Source organism: Triticum urartu, chromosome 3A, assembly GCF_056163025.1.
Source record: "Triticum urartu cultivar PI428250 chromosome 3A, HENAU_Tu73, whole genome shotgun sequence".
Classification (NCBI taxonomy): Eukaryota; Viridiplantae; Streptophyta; class Magnoliopsida; order Poales; family Poaceae; genus Triticum; species Triticum urartu.
Window position 1 is genome coordinate 34,287,286 of NC_141875.1, and position 16,567 is coordinate 34,303,852.

Sequence of the window (16,567 nt, forward strand, 5' to 3'; positions counted from 1 at the left end):
ACTGTGTGTGTTATTGATTGATTTTGATTTATAGCAGGAGTAGAGCGGAGCGTGTTTAGCCTCAAAAGAAAAAGAAAATAAAATCTGTGTGAGACGAGACGGATCACCTGCCGGGGGGAAGCAAATTACCCGTAGTCCGAGTCGGTCGCGCCACCACCATCCTCCTCTTCCCCGACTCGACCGATCCCGTGTTCAAAAGGCAAGGCAATCTAATCCCCGAATCCTGCCCTAGCCTGTTGCGGCGAGCACAACACCTCCAGATCCATGGCACTCCCCACCTTGCCCTTCAACCCCTCCACCCCGCTGGGCCCCGGGTTCCCCGACTTGGCCATCCTCTGCAAGGTGGCGCGTGTGTCGGCGGACCGGAACGCGACCACCGCCGAGTGCCGCACCGAGGACGGCCAGGCCGTGGAGGTGTCCTTCTGGCTGGTCGACCCGCCGGGCATCTCCTACTTCTCCGTCAACTGCCCCGGCATCAAGCACGAGTACCACGCCTGGCTTATCTGCGTCGAGGACGCCTTGGTCCTCTTCAGCCTCAAGTTCTGGGGCACCGCCCGCTTCTTCGTCTACACGGCCGGGAAGCAGTCCCTGCGGCTGCTCCCAAACCCCAACCATGCCTACTTCGGCGGGCAGCAGTTTGGCCTCTTGCCGCGTGGCGACGCCGACGGCGAGCACTTTGCCGTGGCCTTCCTCGACGTCAAGTGGAATATCCAAAACGATGTTTGCCGGTTTGATGCCTATGTCTTCTCGTCTGAAACGCAGGCATGGACGACCAGGAAGGCCCGCTTATCAGACCCTGCCGACAAGCCATTGTGTTGTCGACATGCCTTGTTCGAGCAGATCAAGGTTGGAGCAAGCGCGCTGGGCTGGGTTGATACCCGCTATGGCATTCTCCTTCTGGACGACCTGTTTGGCAGGCATCCTGTCATGAAGATAATCCCATTACCCGTGACAACCGTTGGCTTGCCCGAGCCAACCAAACCGGAGGACAATTACTGTGCCCCTGAGTACTTTTACAATGTTGCCTGCTGCGATGATCTCATTAAATTCGTCCACATCAAATACGATGACCCTGATGCTATGACCAGAGGTTCAGGTTGGAAAGCTACAATGTGGAATATGAAGGTCTCCGAGGGAAATTGGTGCGAGCGCTACACAGTTGATGTTGCCAAAATGTCGGTTGACAAAAGCTTTTCTGCTAAATTGCCTCAGCTGTGGGATGGTGAGACTCAACAAATGCAGTTGAAGAACCTGATGTTCCAAGGCCCGATTCTGAGCATGCTCAATGACGATTTGCTTTACATGATGGCCAAGGTGAATGATGAAGACGACCGAGCCTGGGCCATCACTATTGACATGAAACATGCAGCTCTCAAGGCACTGGCAAAGTTTTCTGTCACTCTGCTTCTCATGCGTCTTCCCCAAGTACCTCAACATTCCCCCAGGTGCTTCTTCCTTCTTTCTCCCCATGTCATTTAACCAGCAATGCTATCTTTGAATTCTTGGTCTGTATGCTAGTATGCTAGTCATATACGTAACGTGTAAGTGCTCATGAGAACGTCTCAGTTTTGACACTATTTGGGCTCTTCGGATTAATTAGTTTAGCTGTTCGTTAACATTAGAAATAGACTAGGGTTTCCCGTGCATTGATTCATACTATGATATCACTTGGATTCTTGATTTGCTGTTTGTTCGGAATGTACGTTTCAGTACCGAGTATTGACGCTGTTGCCATTGGACTTTTTAGCTGTTTGTTAACTTTCATCATACATGTTTACGCGATAGAAACTGGCATGAGGCAGCAGACGGCACACACAAAATGTTCTGCCAGTATGGATCCTTTATCTATAAAGACCTCAGTCATATAGGTAGACCTACTGCATGTTAAAAGTATGCAAGGTGATATAGCTGCTGTCGTCAGCAGGGCTAATTAACTTGCTCTACTAGCATAATGTTATGTTAATTGAGGCTGTAATGAACCGGCTCATTCCATTCCTTCTATAAACAGAAAGGAATTGTTGATGCCAATTCAAATCCATTCCTGGAATAAAATTAATTAAAGTATCAAATGAGAGACAAGTTTATCCTCAAGTGTCGTTTGCACTACACAATACCGAAGCACAAGTAGCTCTTGTGCAAACTGCACAGTGCCACATCTATCATGAAAATGCCACCATGTTGTCATCCAAGCCTCGTGTGTTACAGCAGTCGGCTAGATCCAGTGTCCTTTCATCATTACGTTGTCGGTCCTTCATGCCCATTCTGGTCGACCAACTTCTGCACATCCCAAACCCCATTTTACCACTGTGGATGGCCTTGACTGTTGGGCTGTGTCGCTCTCTGGTACCAATGCATAGCTCACTGCTGTGACTGTGGCTATGCTAGCAACTTCTGTAGCCCCAGGGCTTTATCTCAAAAGCGTTCATGTTGTCTTCATGATTAGATTACGATCCTATGGTTCTGGGGGCACTAAGGTTGATGCCTTCTTCCATTAAAATTGCACCCTTGAGAAGTTAATTGCAGTTCTCCCCAATCTTGTGTATGTAACTATTTATTTGTCCAATTTTTCAGGGACAGAAATGTATGATCATGGAAATGCACTTTAAGAGGTAATTCATGTATTGCTATGCTACCATCACTTGTTCCAGTTCTCTATTTTTATTTGCACGACATCTTGTTGAACGCTGATGCTGATGTTGCATGACTGTTGCCAGGATGAGTTTGGCGCAGTTTGTTATGCAAGTGCAGCAGACTCGAGAATGGTTCAGGGAACTTGGTATTAGTCCGCTCTTGATATATTTAGCCTTTTATACTGACTTCTGTTCTAATATATCACATGTGCAAGTGAATGTTTGCCAACTTCAACCAAGTGGATATTTAGGGTCTTGATCTTAAATGATTTTCCTTGTGGCAATATGCAAATGTGTTAGTTTAATATGCAATATCACTATGATCGGGTCAAGTATAATATCTTTGAATATCTTTTGATTTCCCCCTTCATTTGTGTCCGATAGAAATGTTAAGCAAGTACTGCCCTTGAAGCATTATTTCCTGCTGCTGCACATATACGTTCTTACAAAGTTGTGACTGTCATGACTAGAAGATTCACGTCTGTGTGGTGCTTTGCAGATCTATTCTTAGCTTGTGACTTGCCAACTTACAAGGAATCCAAAGCACTGCTTACCGAGTGTTGCCCAGTATCCTCTTTGTGTGTACATATTCATGCGGTAAGTTCTGTTCTGGTGACTCATAGATGTACTCCTTAAACGTATATTTATGTTTGTTCCCACAAGCTTCAAATTATTTATCATCTCTTTGAACTACGCATGCAATTGCTATCAAATTTATATTCCTCTAATATGCTCTTGGTTTCAAATTATGATATCTTAATTTTTCCTGAATCCTATAACATTTTGATGCAGCTACTGAAATATGCTACATGCACTGATGAAGCCTTCAATAACATGCAACATCTCTTACGGTATATAAACGTAGAAACCTGTTCATGCACTTGTTTACTGGAATTAAGTTAGCGTTATTTCCGACTATAATGTCTATGTTTCGTAGAGCATTTGACGGTTTTGACATGCTGCTAACCGAGTCATTTAATGAGCAAGCAAGTGATGAGACCCTGAGGAGCAAAATCATTGTGGCCCTTCCAATTTTAGACAAGTAAGTGAAAACCATACACATGTGTCTTCTTTATCACCAAAAATAATTATTTGTTGATATTTCTATACCTTCCCCTCTTTGCAGTCTTTTGCAGAGTATGCTACCAACAATGATTCCTGAAGAAAGGTACCAAGTAGTAGGAATATTTGAGCAGTATGACAAGTCAGGCTATACGAAGAAGGGCGACCAGTCGCTTGGCTCTAATGCTGTGAAGGTTCGCCACAGCAAGAAGCGAAACCATGCTAAGAAAAGGACTCACAAGCAGCAGCAACATATTTTCAAGCGCAATAACTTTGGGCGGGATGTGGCTTTGAACTGTTGGCGGTACTTGGGCGGCTGCATGCTGATGTCTGTTGGTATGTTGTCACTTTGCTGGATGGTATCTGGATGGTATGGAAGATCTTGCGGGAAATGATATTGCAGGAGATGCTAGCTTAGGGCTATTACATGATCATATATAACTAAGATCTAGTTATCCTAGCCATTTTCATGAGCTAGCCTCCTGATTACTCTCTATTACAATGATCATATATAATAGTAAGATCTAGCGGATGGCACTGGCTACTGAAGAAGAATTAGCATTGATTAGAGCTGTGGATCAGGGTGGACATGGTCCAGGCCGGTCCGGTCCCTGACCGAGCCGTCGTTTGGACCGGCCGCCGGCGGTCCGGACCGAGCAGCCTGGCGGTCCTGTTTTCAAGGACCGGACCGGCGGCCGGAAAGCCCGGGCCGGACCGAGAGGACCCGCAAATGGAGATGTGGTGACCATGGTGGCAGCTCCAGGACGAGGAGGAGGTGGTCTTGAGCTTCTGCGTGGTGACCATGGACGCAGTGAGGCACCAGAGCGAGCCGTCGCGGCCACGAACGACACACCGGAGGCAGCAGCAACGCGTGTGCCGTGGTCGTCCAGCGTGCCGGCGAAGTTCTCGTGCTCTATCAAGAACGCGCGCGCCAGGATCTTCCGGGAGGCAGAAGCCCACAACCAGCCCTTTTGTTGTTTTGCCTCAGCGATTTTTTAGACGCATGCAAATATGATAACACGTGCATGAGCCAATAATTTTTTGTGTGCTAGCCTTCCGTGATTAGTGGATCAAGATTGACGTGGAGCGGTGTCCTATTCGTGCTAGTAGTGGGCGTACAAGACGCGTCAATTTCGTTAGGTAAATGTTTGGGAACGGCACGCCGGCCGAACCTTCCGCCGGTTCCATAGCACGCGTTCGATCCACGTAGATCCTCGGCCCAGCGCATCTCGAGTAGTTGACTAATCTCCTGGGCCCATGACCAACCGTTTCCTTTTTTTTCTTCTCTTGCAACCGATTCTCTTCTTCCTCTAGTTACTTTTTTCTCTCTCCTACGAGATCATAGCATCGCCGTGGCTGCACCCTTCGCCATGGCCGCACGCGACGGAGGTGAGCACCGGCGGTACTACGACAGGAGGCCATGGCCTATGAGCTCACAGACCAGGGGCCAAGGCTTACGAGCTCCAGGCGGATGACGATGAGGGATGGCCACGAGCTGCTATGGGGGCACATACCAAAGGACACCCCCGTGATGTTGCAACCGGCTTTCTGAAAAGCTACAACCGATGAGGCAAAAAGCTTCAACCAAGAATGACAGATGCTGGAACCGGTCATGGCCACAACAAAAAGCTACATCCGGCGTCACAAAAAGCTTCAATCGGCGTTGTAAAAAGCTTCAACCAGGGAACGACGATGCTAGGGCTGGCTGCTGCCAACAGGAAAATGCTTCGACAGGGTGTCACAAAAGCTTCAACCGGCATCGCAAAAAGCTTCCACCATTTTTTTGTTACATCATTCGCGAAGATGATGCAACCTCGACGATGGGGGGCAATGTTTTTTGTGCTGCAAACCACGCAGTTTTTTGCTACCACCGGCGACATGATTTGCTACCACTATACGCAGCGGCGGGCCGACGTCAATATTTTTTTTTTGCTACAACCACGTTGTTTTTGCTGCGAACGGCAGCATGGCCGTCGCAGCAGGATTTTGCTACAAGCATGTTTTTTTTGCTGGAACCAGCTCATGTATTTGCTACCACCCACCCATCAAAATCCTGCTACCACGTTAATTTTGTTGGAACCGGCGAACCATTTTGCTACAACTGTTTTTGGTTTTTGTTACTACTGATGTTTTGCGAATTTGTGCTACATCTATCTCCATGATATCACCTGTTTTTTTTCAGTCGATTTTTTGCTGCAACCATGTTATGATTTTGTTGGAATCGAAGATAAATTTTGCTACATCCACCCATGGCGGTGTTTGTTCACGGCGGCAATGGCTTTCTTCTTCGATGAGATCGGCAAGCAATTTTTGATACAATCGGCGAGCAGTTTTGCTTCAACCAGCACCTTTTTTTGCTGAAACCTTTGGAATTTTTGCTGGAGCCTATGTTTTTCAAAGATGCAAAGCAATTTTTGATACAACCAGGGAGAAAATTTGCTTCAACCAGTATCTAATTTTGCTGGAACTAGCAATTCCAAAGCTGCAACAACCGAAGCTTTTTTTCGAGCCGTGACAGGTCACCGCGGTGAACTGCGACGGCCACCGCAGCGAGGCGCGCTGCAAGGTCGCCGGGGTTGCTCGAACGGCGGTCGGTGGGAGGGGGAAGGAGGAGATTTGACGCAACACGGTAGCGAGGGCGGCGACCCGGTTGGCGACCGACGAGAAACGTATGGGAGGCGTTGACCACCGGCGAGGGCGGCGACCGGCGGCGAAATGGCGGCGACCGGCGGCAGGGCTGCAAATTACAACGGAGATTGATGGGCACTCGCGCAGCCGGCTCTCGCTGCGGTGTGAGGGGCACGCACACACGCAGGAGGAGGAGGATGAGAAAGAGGAGCGCAGCGGGAAAGAAGAAGATGACCCGAAGGGATAAGAATCAAGCGGCTCAGAGGGGGCCAATCCGACGGCTAGTGCACGACCGGCCCAAACTTTGGGCCGGCGCGCCGACGCCTACTACCGCCCATTTCATTAGTCGTGGGATGAGAATCGGATCTGAGCCCATATTTCTCGCTCTTTCTGTATCTACTAGATTGAATAAAAGGAATAGTACCTACGATACGAAGTACTTTTATCTAAATCGTGGGCGTAGTGGACGGAGAAGAGGCATCAATTTTGCTAGTCGTGAGATGGCAGGGGATCCAAACGATCAGATCGAGCCCATATTCCTCGTTCTTTCTGTTTCTGCCCCATAAATCTTACGCATCGTGAGAGAGAAAATCGTGAAGAAATAACCACCTCGAATAAATCGTGAAGATAACCGTCAATCGCTCCTCGCGTGAGTTTACTGGTGCATAAGAAACAGCCGTGTTGTTTCGGTCCAATCGGTCCAATCGAGTTAACCGGGACAAGACCGGACCGGACCGGCCGATTTTCAAGCCGAAATTCCCAGCTCGGACCGGCCTATTTTTCCAACGGGTCAGGATCGATCGGTCCTGTCCAGAGCGGTTCATGAGCGGGCCTAAAAGCCCGCTCGGTACGTCCAGCCTGAGCTGTGGGCGTAGTTGTATGATGGGAGGGGTTGGAGATGAATATATCAAAGTTCAAAAAAACGCTAGACGTTAATTATGCGTTTTGCCACTTACTTATGCTTTTTTAGCTTAGGCGCGATTAGGCATAATTATGCGCAATTAAGTGTTTCGTACACAATTAAGGATGGCAATGTTAGGGTATGAGGCGGGTGGAGCAATACAATACCCGTGTAGTCAATGGGTATGAAATTCTATCCATACCCATATCCACGGGTATGAAACTTTACCCGTACTCATACCCGACGGGTTCCCATACCCATTGGGTATCCAACGGGCAGATCAAATAGTAAACAAGTTATTCACGGTTTTACATTCATCTATAACATATTTAACAAAAAAAATTGTTCTCAACTCAATAACAGATAGATGAGTATTTGACAATTATTTTTGTCGGATTCGGGGCTCCGCAGACCCTTGAGAGGTTCGAACAATGGGGTGCCTACGAAGAACTCCTTCTCCCCGACCTGCCGGCCCAACGATTCCATAGCCTAGCTCGACGAACCCAAGGGACAAGAGACATAGCAGTTTATCCTGGTTCGGGTCACCTTGCGATGTAATACCCTACTCCAGCTTCATGGTGGATTGCCTCGGGGGGCTGATGATGAACTAGTAAAGTGGAAGAACAGCCTCAAAAGGTCAGGTGTTCTCGATCCGATCCCTCTCCTAGCTAGATAGGTCCATCCCTTGCTACGGTTGTGGCTAAGTCCTATTTATAGTGGCCTTGGTCCTTTTTCCAAATGTAGGCAGGAAGGGATCCCACAACGGCCAAATTCAAAGGGAGACAACTAGTACAAGTTATCCTGACAAAAGTAGTCTTCGCCTGCAAGGCTCTGGTGGTGACACTGTAGTGGGCTCCGCGATGACCTCCGTCCTGTCGTCCTGGTGGTATTGGTCTTGTTGCACCAATATGAAAACCTTTGCTTGATTCATCGGGGCTCCGCGCCTGCCCTTGCTCCCTTGGCACCAAAGGGGAAACTGGTACGCTGCGCCAACTGGCCGGCCTGGCCTTGGTTGTCATGGCTCACGTCATGTGAACCTCGCGAGGTGCTCCTTGCCTTGATATCTCTGCTCCTCAGGAGGCAGCCTAGTGAGGCCGCCCCCAGGGGGGTCTTGGTGTCGTCCGCCTCACGAGGCTTGGCCCCTCGCGAGGGTCTTGAGCCGTCGTTGCTAGAACTGGGCCTTACCAGGCCGCTGATGGGGCCACGCCATGGGCCGCAGGCAGGCGAGTCTGGGTACCCCCATTCCCAGGACGCCGACAGTAGCCTCCGGGCCCAAGGCACGCTCGAGCTTGGCTTCGAGGCGAAGCCAAAGGGCAAGTGCGGAGCGCTACGGGCCCCATCCGCCTGCGGCCTTGGTCGACGTGTGGCGATTGATGGGACGTGGGCGTCTTCGCTTCACCACGCTGCCTCGGCAACCGTCCGACTTGACGAGACTCCGCTGCATGCAGAGGAAAATCATCATTACGTGCGATAATGGAGGCCGGCGGTTCGCCTCCTCCTGGCTATAAATGAGGGGAGGGACGGAGCCCCCCTTGCTCATCTTTGTCTTCCCGCAGTCCCTTCTTTCTTCTTCCTCTTGGTCCCTCCATCCTGCTATCTTGCCGAAACATCCATGGCGCCGATCAGGAGGTTTTCTGCAGCGGAAAAGGGAACCCCCCCCCCCTCATGGAGCCCGAGCTGCTTCCGCCGAAGAAGAGGTCCCGACGCCCTCACGACGCTGGGGCAAGGCAGGAGGTGATGCGGCCCTGGTACGAGCGACCACCCCCTGGCTTCCCACTTCCTCTGTACGCCTGAGCGCCAGGCTCGGAAGAAGATGGCAGCGTCCCACGCCGTGTGAGCCGCGGGGACCAAGCTGGGGCTGCTCGGCCGTCTGTCTTGCGAACCCATGCCGAGGCCTCCTCGCGTGAGTTCGTGATGTGGGTGGCGATGCCTCCGCGCATGTGGATCCGGTTCCCGCAGTTCTTCGCCGAAGAGATGCCGCCGAGGGGGCCGCTCGAGATGTGGCTGCAGTACGTTGGGTGCTACAGTCTAGCCATGAGAGCGGAGGTTGAGGTCGTCTCCCCCGGCAAGATCTTCATGACTCGCGGACGGGGCGTGGTCGCCCGCGCCTGCCGCACAGAGGGGGCCCTCGCCATCCATTTCGAGTATGACGACGCCTCCACACTGTTATTCAAGGTCTTCGACGAGGAAGGCCGCCGTCTAGAGTGCTGCCCCGGAGGAGACCGTCAGCATGGAGAGGCGACGGGCGCAGTGCCTGCCGTGCGTCCTGCCGATGGCTCCTCCAGCAGCAGCGACGACTCCTGGGAGTCCAACGACTCTCCTAAGCCTAGTGAGTCTCCGGAGTCGAGCGACGGCAGCTACGTTCCCCCGAGCTCCCGCCGTGCCCGGAGCGCCGCGGCGACCTCCGCCTGGCGCCAACGGTGATCTAGATGCACTAGTGCAGAACCGGGGTTTAGCGCCGGTTCGTAAGGGCCTTTAGTGCCGGTTCCACAACCGGCACTATAGAGTGGGGACTAAAGGTCCCCCCCCTTTAGTACCGGTTCATCACGAACCGGCACTAAAGTGCCACCATGTGGCACGAGCCAGGCCCGGGTGCGCGTAGGACATTAGTACCGGTTGGTAACACCAACCGGTTCTAAATGGTTGGGGGTGTTTTGGTTTTATTTTTTATTTTTACTTTAATTTTGTGTTTTCAATTTAATTTAGTTATTATTTTACATTATAATGAGTTGTTAAATCATTAGGTGAAAGTATCGCAGATTAGTTTCGACTAGATGCATGTGGATCCTAGCTAAGTGATCAAGTATATGCCATATCCATATTATACTTGATCACCTAATTAAGTGATCGAGGTAATATGAATATGACATATACTTGATCACTTATCTAGGATCCATCCAGTTGAAACTAATCTGCGGTTTCTTTCATAAATGATATAATAACTCAAAATAACTCATCATCATCATCATCATCATATTAATATAAAAACTCTTGCATCACATATATCATCACCAACAACGGTATATACTAGTCATTATAGTCATCTCATTACCACTATTTAATCATCATATAGTCATTACCGCTATCTAATCACCACCAACACTAGCTTAAAGAAGAAACATTCACTTGTACCAGAAGCAAAGATATCATCGAGTTCAACATGGTAATGATATTATAAGCGTTCATAACACCACAAAAGAAAATCACTCTTTGAGATTAAGTTCAGGACGAAGAACGCGGACATGAGAGGATAGGTACTAAGAGCATGAACTAGCTAATCACTCCTGCTGCTCTCTCTCAGGTAAAATAGCATAGAACAAGCATAGCTTTCCTGATTCATCATATTGGAGCATGCAGATGAACCTATCTCCTAAACGTGGGTTGCGTTTCTGATTGCTACCCCCTAGTACTTCTCTGCGATCGTTCACAATTTTGCTCCACCCTTTTACTATTAAGCATTCCTCGCTATTAGAAATCCTGAATGCACTAAAGTGCATTGTAGGATATCTTGGCCTTAAGCTAAAAATATTCATGGTACCTTTAGTCTCGATCCAATGAGGCACAACATTCATCGGGAGTCCTGTTGAAGAACATCATATAGTAACATACTTAGCAATGAAGTTTAGCTTAAAAAAATAATGTATGCAAAAGATGCACTGAGGAGAAATAGTAGAAATCTTACCATCTTTCCTAAATATATGTGACCGTAGTTCAGTACGAACACTATTGGTCGCACGTTTTGAGTACTAACATTTCTAAGTGCAGAAAAAAAATTGTCTTGACAGCATCAAGATCCTCAAGCCATGAAACATAATGGTTTGTCTCCTCGCAGTTTAGTTCAGCCCCTGGACAGTGGACGGTCCTGTCTACCAAGCGTTGGACATGTTTGCTTGATTGGAAATAAGCTGTCAATAAAAATTACTTGTCAACTATTTTTAAATAAACAATATCGAAGACATAAATATGGTTGATAAACTCACATAATGGTAGAACTGGAGGCGTCTGCACATCGACCCAGATGTCTCTATTACCTTCAATATCATCTTCCGGACGAATATCAAAGGTGATAACCATATCAGGCTCAAATGCATAAGCCTTGCATAGTGCTTGCCAAGTTTTGCATTTCAAATAGGTGTATGTGTCTGCATTATATAATTTGACGTTGAAGGTATAACCATGCTCGGTCTTCAAGTAAACTTTTTTTACCTCCATAGTTTTGTTAAGACTGAAACCTATCTTATCCAAGACAAAAATTCTTGCATGGCAGGGGATACGTTAGTAGAATAGTGAAAAATTAAAATTAAAAGTTGAAGCAAATGAAGCATATATAAGTCATGCTTAATTACGAAAAAAGACTTGTCGTTGTGACTTATTGTATCCACTTCGAAGGTCTCATCCAGCTTGATGCTGAAGCGCTTATCATCAACAAGGAAATTTCTGTCGCACAGGCCGCGCTCGTCTTCACAGTATTCGCACTTAATGAAATCTTTTTCGTCGTCAGACGACATTTCCTATGTTCATATAGGTGAAACATTAAACACTTACTAGTTCTATTAATTCAACTCATTCAACTACTTTCATTAGTTCAACTACTTCTATTAATTCATCTAATTCAACTAAGCATTTAATAAAAATAAACTTGTTCTATTAATTTTCTTACTAAAATAAAGTAGCTAGTTCTATATAGTAATATTTTAATTAGATCATCAAATCTCAGATATCTAAATTTTCTTACTAAAAATAAACTAGTTCTATTAATTCAACTAATTCAACTAAGAATTTACTAAAAATAAACTAGTTCTATTAATTTTCTTACTAAAATATATAAAGTAGCTATATATAATAATATTTTAATTACATCATATCTCATATACCTAAATTTTCTTACTAAAAATAAACTAGTTCTACTAATTCAAGTAGTTCAACTAATCATTTACTAAAAATAAACTAGTTATATTAATTCAACTAGTTCAAATAATCTCATATACCTAAATTTTCTTACTAAAACTAAACTTGTTCTATTAATTTTCATACTAAAAATAAACTAGTAATATTAATTCAACTAGTTCAAATCTCATATATATACATAATTAATATCTAGCTAATTCATCTAAAATTGACATTAATATTTAACATGTTTTCCATAAAATTCATCTAACATTAACATTCTTATCTATGCAATTCATCTAACATTAATCTAAACAACAAAAAATAGAAAATAAGTAAAAAAAAATATGTGTGTGTGTACGAGCGGGGGGCGGTGACATACGGGCGGCGGTGCGAGACGGCGATGCGAGGAGGACGGCGCGACGACGGGCGGCGGGCCGGGGGCGACGGCGCGATCGAGACGGCGACGTAGTACGGGGTGGCAGCGACGGGTGGCGGGGGCGACGGCGGTGACGGCGACGACGGGCGGTGGGGGCGACGGCGCGTGGCGGGGGCGGCGAGGGCGGCGGGGCCGGCGAGGGTGGCGCGCGATGGGCGACGGCGCGGCGGCGGCGACGATGTCGCGCGAAGAAGTTGGAGAAGAAGTGGATCGATGAAACTGATTATTTCGTAAGTGCCATATATATAGGAGGGGCCTTTAGTACCGGTTGGAGCCACCAACCGGTACTAAAGGCCAATTTTCGCCAGGTCAAGCGGCGGGAAACGACCCCCTTTAGTACCGGTTCGTGGCTTGAACCGGTACCAAAGACCCACGCATTAGTACCGACCGGTACTAATGGTTGTGCGCTGCCACCGGCAGTGCACAATGTTTAGTCCCACCTCGCCGAGCGAAGGGCGGCCGCACTGGTTTATAAACCCAGCCAGGGCTACTCCTTCGAACTTCTCTATATAGCAGGCTTCTGGGCCTAACTTCAGCGCGCTGCCCTGTGAGCTTGCTGGCCCTTCTGGGCCTGTATTTGCAAACCCTAGGTCTAGCAGGCCCATTGGGCAGTGCCCCAACAATTTTTAATATAGTTTTTCTTTTCTGCATTATTTATTTTATTCTATTTATTTTTGAGTAAATTTTTTATATAGTTTTTGTCTTTTCTGTTTTATTTATTTTCTTCTATTTTTTTCTAAGTAGTTTTTTTGCTGTATTTAGTTTCTTTGTGAATATAACAATTTTTTATATAGTTTTTTTTCTTTTCTGTATTATTTATTTTGTTCTATTTATTTTTGAGTAAATTTTTTATATAGTTTTTGTCTTTTCTGTTTTATTTATTTTCTTCTATTTATTTCTGAGTAGTTTTTTTGCTGTATTTAGTTTCTTTGTGAATATAACAATTTTTTATATAATTTTTTCTTTTCTGCATTATTTATTTTTCTTCTATTTATTTTTGAGTAAAATTTTTATATAGTTTTGTCTTTTCTGTTTTATTTATTTTCTTCTATTTATTTCTGAGTAGTTTTTTTGCTGTATTTAGTTTCTTTGTGAATATAACAATTTTTTTATATAGTTTTTTTCTCTTCTGCATTATTTATTTTCCTCTGTTTATTTTTGAGTAAATTTTTTATATAGTTTTTGTCTTTTTGCACATGCTATGCGGGTGAAATGATGATACCATGCCAAGTTTCAATATTTTCAGAGTTAATTTTATAGTGATTTTTAATTTCACGGTCATTTAGCTCTCTAAACAAATCGGTAAATGACTGAAAACAGCAAATGATGTCAGAACGTGTTGGAAATTGATGACGTCGCTTTGAATGCTGCATACTGAACGCAAAAAAGGCTAGAGTTCAAATAAGTTTAAAAAACATTGAAGTGCCCGTATAACAGATGAGTTCTCGTCCGAAACCCTGATACTCCAAAAGAGATTGTCCAGATTGTACACGAAGTACGTCGAGTTTTTGCCATGACCCTCTCTACTCTTTCTCACATGCTATGCGGGTGAAATGATGATATCGTGCCAAGTTTCAACATTTTCAGAGTTCATTTTGTAGTGATTTTCAATTTCACGGTCATTTAGCTTTCTAAACAAATCGGTAAATAACTGAAAAACATCAAATGATATCAGAACATGTTGGAAATTGACGGCGTCACTTTGAATGCTACATACTGAACGCAAAATAGTCTGAAGTTCAAATAAGTTTAAAAAACATTAAAGTGTCCGTCTAACAGATGAGTTCTCGTCCGAAACCCTGATACTCCGAAATAGATTGTCCAGTTTGTACACGAAGTGCGTCGAGTTTTTTCCGTGACCCTCTCTACACTTTCGCACATGCTATGCGGGTGAAATGATGATACCATGGCAAGTTTCAGCATTTTCAGAGTTCATTTTGTAGTGATTTTCAATTTCATGGTCATTTAGCTCTCTAAACAAATCAGTAAATGACTGAAAACAGCAAATGATGTCAGAACGTGTTGGAAATTGATGACGTCGCTTTGAATGCTGCATATTGAACGCAAAAAAGTCTGGAGTTCAAAGAAGTTTAAAAAACATTGAAGTGCCCGTGTAACAGATGAGTTCTCGTCCGAAACCCTGATACTCCGAAAGAGATTGTCCAGTTTGTACATGAAGTGCGTCGAGTTTTTGCCGTGACCCTCTCTACTCTTTCGCACATGCTATGCGAGTAAAATGATGATACCATGCCAAGTTTCAACATTTTCAGAGTTCATTTTGTAGTGATTTTTAATATCACGGTAATTTAGCTCTCTAAACAAATCGGTAAATGACTGAAAAACAACAAATGATGTCAAAATGTGTTGGAAATTGATGATGTCGCTTTGAATGTTGCATACTGAATGCAAAAAAGTCTGGAGTTCAAATAAGTTTTAAAAACATTGAAGTTCCTGTGTAACAGATGAGTTCTCGTCCGAAACCCTGATACTCCTAAAGAGATTGTCCGAAACCCTGATACTCCGAAAGAGATTGCCCGTGTTAGAATCATTATTGTGTAATCTAGATTATTGACTCTAGTGCAAGTGGGAGGCTGAAGGAAATATGCCCTAGAGGCAATAATAAAGTTACTATTTATTTCCTCATATCACGATAAATGTTTATTATTCATGCTAGAATTGTATTAACCGGAAACATAATACATGTGTGAATACATAGACAAACATAGTGTCACCAGTATGCCTCTACTTGACTAGCTTGTTGATCAAAGATGGTTGAGTTTCCTAGCCATCGACATGATTTGTCATTTGATAAACGGGATCACATCATTAGGAGAACGATGTGATTGACATGACTCATTCCGTTAGCTTAGCACTTGATCGTTTAGTTTACTGCTATTGCTTTCTTCATGACTTATCACTACTAGGGAAAAGCCTACCAGCAGCGAGGGTTTTGGGCCTCTCAGTAGGGCGAGCACCGACGCTACTAATAAGGCGCTACAGCTAACGTATAGCAGTAGCGCCGGTTGTCCCATGCTACTGCTATACATGAATAGCTGTAGCGCTCTTTGGGAAAGGGCGCTACTGATATTATCTGCAGCGCTGTTTGCTGGGACGCGCTACTGACAATGCGGCGCTACTGCTAAATTTCCCCCCTCGCTACTACTAGTTTATTTATTAGTTTTTTTCCTGCATATTTGTTTTGTATTTGTTTTGTATTTGAATAGGCTTTATACAATAATCTTTAGCATATCATACACATACAAATGTAATCATAGCATATACATACAATTAGTCTCATCAAATCATGTCATCATCATAATCATCATCCAACACAAAGTGGTCTCTCGTCATCATCTCGAAAATAGCGATACAAGTCTCGAATGATATGCAAATACATCGTCATCCATCTAAACAATGATATACGCGAGAAGAAGTATCACTTTGAGAACATGAGTTCGTATCCCTCTTTCGCATTAGCGTGAACCTCTAAACTAACTGCTGCCCGTCGCTTGGAAACCGGAAGGGCCTGACACTTCGACCACTTGTCGTATATATACTCCTGGCATAGCACTTCTTCGCCATCTATGATCTATGCACCTGCATCATCACATGAGTCAATGATATGCAACATATATAGTTGAGCAACAGAAAGAGACAGACTTGGCAAAAATAAGAACAACATATCATAAGCATAAATAACAAAGTTCATCGTACCCCAAAATGCCCTAACTAGAGTGATTTTTGCTAGTCGAGGAGGAGGACGGTTTAATTACATCACAAATAAAGTTTCACCGTGCATAACTCAAAGTTTTGTCATACAGAAAGTATGGACTAAACGGACACATTGTCATATATCGACAATCACTCCAACATGTCGTTCCATCCATCCAAGTCAGGGAGATAGTCCCCGAGCCTAGTGAAAGGCTTCAGGTCGAGACGCTGAGAGGCTATCCATGTTCGGACGTCTTCCCGCGACATTTGTCCTTCTCCGTAGAACATCCCTGTTTTTCCGACGACCTC

At 45.3% G+C, this 16,567-nt stretch overlaps 1 pseudogene; it reads left to right on the forward strand.

Moving 5' to 3' along the window:
- The first annotated feature begins 264 nt into the window (after positions 1-264).
- LOC125546546 (uncharacterized) lies at positions 265-6,312 on the forward strand (annotated as a pseudogene).
- Positions 6,313-16,567: the final 10,255 nt, after the last annotated feature.